At 39.5% G+C, this 10,638-nt stretch overlaps 1 non-coding gene across 23 annotated transcripts in view; it reads left to right on the top strand.

Moving 5' to 3' along the window:
- LOC107840313 overlaps positions 1 to 10,638 on the top strand; it is a 57,280-nt gene that overhangs the window by 32,722 nt on the left and 13,920 nt on the right. For 7 of the 23 annotated variants that reach the window (XR_007043778.1, XR_001665220.2, XR_007043775.1 and 4 more), the window contains 3 exons: positions 2,607 to 2,750; positions 3,556 to 4,383; positions 9,060 to 9,365. This is a non-coding gene — a transcript (uncharacterized LOC107840313). Of the gene's footprint in view, positions 1 to 2,606; positions 2,751 to 3,555; positions 4,384 to 4,491; positions 4,661 to 9,059; positions 9,366 to 10,638 lie in introns of all 23 variants that reach the window. The other 16 variants (XR_001665222.2, XR_007043765.1, XR_007043773.1 and 13 more) reach the window with 15 other exon arrangements.

Genomic DNA, 10,638 nt, shown 5'->3' with positions numbered 1-10,638 from the left:
TTATGCATGCATCTCAAAATTCACTTACAGATGTGAATTTTCTACAGGAACATACATTGAACAAGAGACATTATCTTCTGCCATTGGAGTTAACAAACATCGAGCATTCTGTAGTAGTTGGTGGTGGTACGAACAACATCGCTCCAAGACTAAATCTCATTAGGTGGAATGTATTGGTTCCTTGCATAAATTAGAGTAACAGTTCCATCACCAGAAGATATATCTTCAAAGTCTGGTGCCTGCAGGTTGTTATGAAGTTGTCTCTGGATTTTTTCAACAGGTGACAAAATGGGTTGTCCAAGCTTTGGTCTCTTTCTTTTGGGGAGACTGTCAGGATTCCAGAGAGAATCTTTGTCAGTTTCCCCTAAGAAAATGTGAATGCTATTTCACAAAACAATAAGGTATTAATACAATAGATCTTTCCTATTTGGGGTTAAGCTTTTATTATTGGTATGGTCAAAGTATAGTTGTACTGGTTAGTTCATATCATTATTGGAAATTCAAATTACCTGTAATTTGTTAATGTCGGTTCATTAAGTAAAGAAGTACGTTTTTGAAGCTTAAGGGTGATAATTAATGGTCTATGAGCAGAAAAGAAACCCAATATTTTATTCATATTGTGATTGATTCCCTACGGCTTATTTGGTAAAACCCTGAATGTGATTTAACAAGCACATTACAATAATCTGGAAACGAAAGAAATTTTCTACATATAAATTAATTTGAGAGTCGTGAATCTTGATATATGCTTATCAAGTTGTCTTAGAGCTCGTTGTGTAAGTGATTCTTTTGAGTATTAGATCCTAACATAAAACAACCAGTTGGAAAGTGGGACAATGCTAATGAAAGTTTCTGTTTCACTGATAAATTGTTTTGTAAAGTCTGTGGATTCTTCCCCTGTTTTCCCTCTTTTTTTTGTGGGGGGAGGGAGGGGGGAAGGGATTGATCCCGTTAATCAATAGAATAAGATAAGTTGTTAATTGGAACGTGGAATGCTTAATCTTAGTTTTGTTTGAAACACAGAATGCCTTATCTTCAAAGTTAATTATTTTGCCAAAGAGGGTAGTAGAGATGCCGTTAGATATATTTTTATGCCAAAAAGGAAAATGGTGGAGCTAAGATTTTCTACCTTAGACTCAAATACAAGAATGAATCTTAATGCTGTAACATAACATAATAGCTTAAGGGTTTCTTGACTAAGTTACCCTTATATCTCTTTAATTCTAAGTTGCTCGGACTCTTCACTAATGGTGCCGCACCAATGTCGACATGACATGGGTGTGAGATTCGTACACGATCTGGTCAACCGAATTTGGACAATTTGACCAAAATTAATGGAGGAATTTCGAATAGATTTAATATTTTTGTAACTAAAACAAAATCTAAGGTGAAATTGAAAAAACTAGAATACCTTGTATACATAAATTGCTATGTCACTCTTTTTCCTTTTATCTCCTTCCGTGGTTCTTCTCTTGATCAACATTTTCTCTTCATGTTTTCCACATAATCTCATTATGTTGGTTTTGTAATTTTATTTTTATAGATTTGAATTATTTTTGGCTGAATCTCTGCACCCTTATCCATACATGGATCCATATCCCCGAATCTTAAAATTTAGATCATGAAGAATTCGACCTCATCCGTACTTGTATCGAACACTCCTACCCGAGTCCAAGCAACTTAGCTTCAAATTACCCATTATCTCTCCGCTAACTTTTTAGATCATTTTTTGAAACAAGGTTTGATTTGAAAAACAACAATACACCTTCTTGATTTCCTAAAATAACACTTATTTTGTACCAACTTTGAAAGGCTAAAACAACATTTAAAATGAACTTGAGGTAGTACCACCACCACCACCCCTACTAAACCCCATTTCTAAGAGCCAAATAGTCTTTTTTTCTCATATGGCTCCATTGCTACTCAAACATCATGTTATATTTGAGGTTGGAGGGACCTTAGCATTAGATTGTCCCTCTCTTGTCACGTTTATATAGCACACAATTGACAGAATTAACACAAGGATAAAATGTACTAATTTGTTTTAGTGTATGACCATCTCATCTAAATGTTTATGTCCTTAGAGGTCACTCAATTATTTACTTAAATTATGCCTTTGACACGCCCTGTCATTTGTGGGCTCCTAGTACTTGGAATTTTTTATTATTATGGGTGATAGTAAGACTCAAATCTTAGATCTTTATGCGCTCTAATACCATTGAAGTGTGTGGCCATCTCATCTAAAAGCTTCAACGGTTAGAGAAAGTACTCTTCCATTTATTTAGTTTGTGTTTTCAATAATTGTGATTTTGTTAAATCATCTACAACAACGTTATGAAGAAATATATGAAAAAAACAAACTGAATTGTTGTATCTACGTTATTACATTGAGACCCTATTTATAGATGTTATACTATAATCCCTTTCCAACTAGGATACTACACTATAATCTTTTTCCAATTAGGATACTACATTGCAATCCTTTTCCAAGTAGGATACCATATACTATTTTTGTTCCTACTCCAATTCTAACACCCCCTCAAGTTGGTGCATACAAGTCATATATACCTAACTTGTCTATCTCTATTACATCTGCTACATTTTAGTTGTAGGTTGGGTGCATATACCAGCAACGCATTGACAAAAAGGATGAACAGACAATTTTTTAATTCCTCTCAGCTTATTTGAAAAGGTGAAACAAAACTTAGAGAAGGAAGTGAGTTTCATTCAAGAAAATATGCAAACTCCAGGTATGATGTTTACTAGTTCATTTGGTTCTCATAGTAAAACTACATTAGACAATGACATGATTGTAGATGAAAGAGCAACTGAAGTAATTCTTAAACAAAATAATGTTGTTATAATTTAACTCTTTTTGCGAGTAATTTTATACATGTTTGTCGTTGTGAAACCTTCATTCTATACAACCTATGGAGCTTGTCTGTTCAAGAACATAATATGTACCAATGATGAAGTCTGTTAATGGATGGGCATGACTGGTTCAAGAGGAGGATTTCATTTACACTGTCTTGCCTTCAGATCATCTATCACTTAGTCTCCGTACTTCGACTAACTTTTTCTATTCTAATACCAAATGTGATAATCCAAGGCTTGCAACTAGTCCCAGAACTTTCTGGTTTTGTAACTTATATCAAAAGAACTTGAAGTTCAAAGCCTATCAGCCCAGAATGGGCAATTAAAGGTAGAAGGTGTTTCCCTTTTAATAAAAACGTGGTTTGTATAAACTAGTAGTGGCTTAAATATGTCTTTTGGCCGGTTAAAACTCCATCCAAATTTTTCATACAGTGACATGATGTGTGGTTTTACAATAATGTTATACCAAAATAATCGAGAACATAATGGGATCTGAAAAAACCAAGAGCTCTGCCCCAGGTCGTCTCACTTTCTATTCACAGCTAGAGTGCGTTGTTGATTGTTGGGAGAATCTTTTCCGAGTGCATCATAGCTAGTTTCTGAGTGTTGTTATTATGTTTTTCATCTAGATTGGATATGACGGAAAATTCTCCGTTTGTCCTAAATAACCGCTTTGTGCAGATAATACAAAGATGTTGAGGCAATAGCTCATGCTACAAATGAACGTCTTTTAAACTGCTTGCAGAACACACAAAAGAACTCTTGCAAAGAGATAATACTATTGACATGCCTATCGTATCTCAAAGGCATCGAAATGCTGCTGCTGTTTCTGCATCCATACTTCACACGCTTTATGTTATCAAATTGGTAAGTAGTGATTAATCTCTCTCCTGAAGTTCTAGTGCAAGAGGAAACAGATGTAAAATTGGTAAGTAATGATTAATCTATCTCCCAGGGTTCTAGTGCAAGGAAACGCTGATATAATTCTTTTCTGGATCTGCTCTTAGTAGAGTAATCCGAGTAATTGGATTTTTCAATATTAAATCTGACTGCCTTGCCTTAAGATTTGTTTCTTAACAAGCATTGACCATTAGACTAACGGCCTATAATTAAGAAGATTCACCAAATACAGCTTTGACCCCCCCCCAAATCCCCTCGTTTTATTTTGATAGAAAATCTAAGACCTCTCTCATTGGAGTTATAGTATAAATAGTTGAGAAATTACAGTATCGCAGTTGATGAGCTGTCATAAGGGGAAACAGAATAGGTCAAAATAGATTGAAGGTAATGACAACTCTATCATGATTCATCCATTTCCATTGAAATGACAAGTTGTTGTCTACCGATTTCTTATCTGTTTTATATCTTGTGATCTGTCACGACATTTTTGATTTTGAAAGCAAATCGAACTAGGTTAGCAGCAGCACATTCAACCTGATTTGAACTGGAATCTTTTGGAACCAGATTTTATGGGTAAAGAAGGACCGTGTTTCCATTGTGGCCTCAAGGGTAAGTTTTAATTACTACCTATATCCCACCTTTTAATTTTATCAATAATGTCAATTTACCGGAAGGGGAGCCTTGGAGTAACTGGTAAAGTTGTTTCCATGTGACCAGGAGGTCACAGGTTCAAGTCATGGAAACTGCCTCTTGCAAAGATGTGAAGTACTGCGTATGATAGACCCCTGTGGTTCAGCCCTTCCCCGGACCCCGCGCATAACGGGGAGCTTTAGTGCCTCAGGAAGCCCTCTAATCTCATGCTTGACAGATACTTGATTCAGTGATGGTTAGAATTTATGTGCCTGATGTTCAACAAATAAACTCACATGCGTGAAACACTAAATGCCCTATTTTCCCTAAATTGCCGTATGTTAAATATAGAACATATAGTACTTTGATTTTCTCACCGCTCAAGCCAAATGTTAATTGATTTTCAGCACAACTGCCATTAGTCTAACATGAACTGAATGTCGATACGTCCATCACCAAGACAAAAGGTGATGAGTCTAGCAGAATTTTTCCGAGTTTCCTCTCAGAGTCTTGCTAAGGGTCTTGGCTCCATCTTAGATGTCCTTAATCGTCCTAATGTAAGCCACAAGTACATCTCTAATCTTGAAATATCTTTCAGGACTTCCCTAGGTATTTTGCTAAAAGCCTTTTCTAGGTCAATGAACACTATGTGTAGGTCTTTCTTCTTGCTTTTATACTACCCCAACAATCTCCTTACAAGATGAATGACTTCTGTAGTACATTGCCCTGACATGAATCTTGGTTTCAGAGATAGACACGCCCTTCCTCATTCTTACCCCGACTACCCTCTCCTAAAATTTGATCGTATGATTTAGTAGCTTGATGCCTTCGTAATTGTTGTAATTTTGAGTGTTTCCCTTCTTACTGTACAATGATTCCATTGTACTTCACCTCCACTCTTCTGGCATTTTAGTCGTCCTAAATATGCCATTAAACAACCCAGTCAACCGCTCCATACTTGCATTCTTCCAAAAATACACCAGAATAAATCTCTCGTCTGGCCAGTCGCTCTTCTACTTAGTTGCACAGACTCTTCATTTTTGCTACGACGCTCATGTCGACATGAGATTGGGTGCGGGATACGTTTGGGATTAGTCAACCTATATTGGATAATTTGACCAGAGTCTATGGACAAATTTGGGGGAAAATTGAAATTTTGATTTCTCAAACTGAAAGATAAAATAGATTTAAGACATGGGAAATAACATAACTCCAATATTGTAGTCCTTTTGTCTCCTTTTTAGCCTTTCCTCTTGGTCTATATTCGTTACTTCGTGTTTTAGGCCAAATGGAGAGAAACTAATAATTCAAGCGATTGTGTTCCAACTTTTGGTAGTCGGTAGCTTTGATCTGTATGGAGAGTTGGTGGAAGGCCTTGAGTGACTTTCTTTTTCTTTTATGAGGGGAAGAACAGGGAGCTTGAAAGAAGAAGTTGGGTCCTAGGGAAGAGACCTAGAAGTTCTTTCAAAATTTAGAATATCTTTATAGCTCTATTTTATAATTTTGTATTTTTTAGCTAAATCCCAGCACCCATATCCATACTTGAATCCGTACCCCCAAATCTTACAATTTAGTTTTTTGCTCGCACTCGAGTCCGAGCAACTTAGCTCTTCTCCTCCCTCTTACCAATAACCGCTTTAATCTCTCTGTAAGCCCTTACAATACCCAAAATTTGTGTGACCCCCAAAACTCGCTAGCTCCCCCAACATGATATCCTTGTCTATGTTAAAATACATCTTCCATCTCCGTGTATGCATACTTCTACCAACACTTCGTCATTCTCGTCGTTGATACACTTTACTTGGTCCAGGTCACGAGCCCTCCTCGCTCTTAGCTTGGTGAGCCTGTACAACTTCTTATCCCTGCCTTTCTATTTGAGCTCTTGATACACGTGCTCAAAAGCTGAAATTTAAGCCACCGCGACCGCTTGCTTCACTTCCTTTTTTGTCATCTTGTCCTCCTCGTCTAAGTTTTCGACTAACATCGTGTAAGCAGCCTTCTTGGCTTTCAATTTTCCTTGGACCTCTCCATCCACCACCAATCCCCTTTATGCCCGCTAGGTAACCCCTCGAGACCTCTAACACCTCTCTTGCTGCTTTCCTGATGCAGTCAGGCGTCAGCTGTCCTAGCCCACGTACTATCTGCGCGCTACTGTCCTAGCCCTCATAGCCACTAACTTCACTTCAATCTCCTTGAGCTTGGGCTTCCATCAGGCCTTCCTATCTAATCCTTGGTGGTCATATGCAGTCTCCTCTTCTTCCTCTAGATATTCAAATCCATCACTACGAGCTTATGTTGGGTTGTAAGCTTCTCATTCGAGGTAACCTTGCAGTCCTTGTATAAACCTCTTATCACTTTTTCTAAGAAGCAATAATTTATCTGAATCTTAGCCATGCACTACGGTAGGTCACCAAGTACTCCTCCCTCTTCTGGAAGCTCGAATTAGCTATTATGACCAACTTGAAAGCTTTCAAAGTTTAACAGGAAACTTCTCCATTTCTATCCAAAATCTGAAACTACCATTTACATCATGATGTCCTCTCGAAATGGTCCCTATATGTGACCAATAAAATCCCCTCCTAAAATTAGCTTCTCACTGTGCGGGATATCTCTCGCAACCTCGCCAGCTCCTTTCAGAACCATCTTTTGACTTATGCATCAAACACGGTTGCGCTGCATATGCACTAATTATGTTGACAATAAGCCCTCCAAAACTAGCTTAGTGACCATTATCCTTTGATTCACCCTCCTAACTTCTACCACTTGTTCCCTGTGTTCCGTCTCCTAAAATGCCAACTCCATTTCTACGGCTCGAGCTACCTTGTACCATAATTTAAACCCGCCTGCATTCCTAGACTTGATTCTTACCCATTTGGGAAATTTGGTTTCCCAAACACAAGCTATATTAATCTTCCTTCTCTTAAGAATCTTCACTAACTCAATCGACTTTCTTGTCTATGTCCCTATGTTTCAAGGCTAAACTTTCAATGTAGGAGCTCTCTTGGTACCCATACCACCCTCCCCCGCCCTCTCCCAATCGAGGGCATATTCTTAAACTTATGTTGCTCGAACTCTTTAAAAATGTCATTGGGTAGGTGTCGGATACTCCAAAGTAGTGCATTTTGGAGAATCTGATACGGGCGCGACAACAATTTTGGAGAGTCCGGGCAACATAGCCTTAAACTACTATCTAAGCCCAAGCCATTAACGCTAGTTATCTAGTAATCAAGTGTACACTCAACAATACAAAAATGGGCAACCTGTAACCTCAAAAACTCTAAATCTGAAAAGTGACGGTCACGCAACAATAAAAAAGGGCAGCCCGGTGCACTAAAGCTACTGCTATGCGCGGTGTCCGGGGAAGGGCCCACCACAAGAGTGTATTGTATGCAGCCTTACCTTGCATTTCTACCAGAGGCTGTTTTCATGGCTTGAACCCGTGACCTCCTGGTCACATGACAATAACTTTACTAGTCACGCTACAATGAAGAAAATAAAAAGAAACAATAAACTAAAGCAAATATACCAGTTAAAAGTACGAACAAAAGCAGTAATATTTACAAGGGCGCAGCAATTAATTCATGTACGCGATATCAGATTTAACGAGATCAGTTAATAATCAAGCAACAATAAGGGGCTGCGCAATCTGCTGAGGAAAAATCAGGTTTAGATAAAACAAGAAAAGAAAAAAGGCAGTGAATCGTACCTTGGAGTCGATGGGAATAAAAAAACCTTCTACTGAGCAGATTTCTGAAATCCGGCGAGCTCTGATGTACTCCTTGGTCGGCCAGTTGTCGGAGTTGGTGGATCATCAGTCATCAAGATGGGGTCGCTGGATACTTGCTGTCCGGTGGAAGCAGTTCAACGGAAAAAAACAGAGAGTGAGAGTGAGAGAAGGGAGAAAGAAAGAGGGGCTGGGGGAATCGACCTGGTTGCCGGTCCTGGTGTGTGGTCATGGTAGCAGCGTACAGTAGAGAGGTGTGGGCAGTCCCCCGGGGGTGGGGTGGGGGATTATTTACCATTTAGCACTAGATAAAGAGATAGTCCCTATTAAACATTATGTGGTTAGTCATTGTCAGTTTAGATGGTAGCTTTCCTCTTAAAATATCATGCAAATAAATTCAGTCTGCCAAGAGGTTAACTATTTTGCATGGTTCCTTAACATATCAAGCAAATCTTCTTCGATCTTTCATCAAGCTCAAAGTTCAACTATTTTTTATGGTTCCTTTAACATGGTGATGAAAATGGGGGTCAAAAATAGTTGACACATCCTAAAAGCTATGCATGTTTCACAGAAAGATATTTCCTCTTGTTTTTGCCCAAAAAAAATCCCCGCTATGCATACTCTAGTTTCGCGACACTTCCATTCTCGTGTGATACATTCTATACCTTTTTACAGAAATCTTTATTGTCTATGATCATTGTGCTTTAGTTTTTCACAGAAAGATTTTCTTGTTTTTGCCAAAAAAAATTCCCTTGCTATGCATACTATAGTTTTGTGACACTTCCGTTCTTGCGCAATACATTCTATACCTTTTTACTAAAATCGTTGTTTTCTATGATCATTGTGCTTTAGTTTCTGAGATAATTTTCTGACCTGTAAGAATTATTATTTTGTCTCAGTATAAACACTAATTAATTGTGAACTCAAACAGTAACCTCCAATTGGAGAAATGGGCCACCTGAAAAGCCAGTGCTCTGCAATGCATGTGGACTAAGATGGCGGACAAGGCATACACTAGATGGCTATATTCCCAAACATGCTAATGGAAAAATACAAAGCTCTCAGTTACCTTCTAAGATGAAACCGGCTCGTGATGAGCAAAAGCTAGAAGTTGGAGTAGAGGTTTCTGGACAGTATGGCTCTTCAGCTTGTCTTGAAGAGGAGATGAATAACATATCAGCCATAGGTTCCGCAAGATCAGCCATAGACAACTGCATTCAGATGGAAGAAACAAATGGTAAAAATAATTTCGCCCATATATAGAACACTTAACTTGTCTCAGCAAGTATGATGCACATTCCGAATCAGATCCTTTCTTAAGCATAAGGGTTATACAACAACAACAACAACAACAAACCCAGTGTATTCCCACTTAGTGGGGTCTGGGGGGGGGTAAGATGTACGCAGTCCATACCTCTACCTTTGATGAAGTAGAAAGGCTGTTTCCGAAAGACCCCCGGCTCAAGTCACGAGATATCACACAAACACATAGTCCAGCACAGAAGCAGATGACATAACATAGATACGGCACCCATAGGGAATATAAAACATAAAACAGAGTAAAGCAGGAATGCAGGAATATAAAGCAGAGGAAAGCACACAGATTCGTAATAAACATGGAACACGGAACACGAAACACTGAATACGGAATCATAACAGGAATACACCCCCACCAATTAATTCCCTACACTAGCGACCCGAACTGGCCCTAATCCTCTGCCGTAATTCGCATCTTCCAGACCTTCCTATCTAGGGTCATGTCCTCGGTGAGCTGTAACTGTTCCATGTCCCGCCTAATCACCTCACCCCAGTACTTCTTCGGTCTACCTCTACCCCGTCTAAAACCATCCAACGCTAGCCTCTCACACCTACGGACCGGGGCATCCATGCCCCTCCTCTTCACGTGTCCGAACCATCTCAATCGTGCTTCCCGCATCTTACACTCCACTGAAGTCACACCAACCTTCTCCCGGATAGTCTCATTCCGAACTTTATCCCCTCGGGTCAGTCCACACATCCAGCGCAACATCCGCATTTCTGCCACCTTCATTTTTTGGATGTGGGAGTTCTTAACTGGCCAACACTCCGCTCCATACAGCAAGGCAGGACGGACTACCACCCTATAGAATTTGCCCTTAAGCTTGGGCGGCACCTTCTTATCACACAGCACCCCCGATGCGAGTTTCCACTTCATCCATCCCGCCCCAATACGGTGCGAGACATCCTCGTCAATCTCACCGTTACTCTGGATCACGGACCCGAGATACTTGAACTTATCCCTCTTCCCTACCTCCTGTGCTTCTAGCCTCACTACTACCTCATTCTCCCGCCTCACGTCATTAAACTTACATTCCACATACTCTGTCTTGGTTCTGCTCACCCTGAACCCTTTAGACTCCAGAGTTTGCCTCCACAACTCTAATTTGTCATTCACACCCCCTCGAGTCTCATCTATCAGGACTACATCGTCTGCAAAAAGCATACACCACGGCACCTCCCCTTGGATACGC

This window comes from Capsicum annuum, chromosome 8, assembly GCF_002878395.1.
Source record: "Capsicum annuum cultivar UCD-10X-F1 chromosome 8, UCD10Xv1.1, whole genome shotgun sequence".
Lineage (NCBI taxonomy): Eukaryota > Viridiplantae > Streptophyta > Magnoliopsida > Solanales > Solanaceae > Capsicum > Capsicum annuum.
Note: the sequence above shows the minus strand (reverse complement) of the source record. Positions and strands in the feature narration are given on the sequence as shown.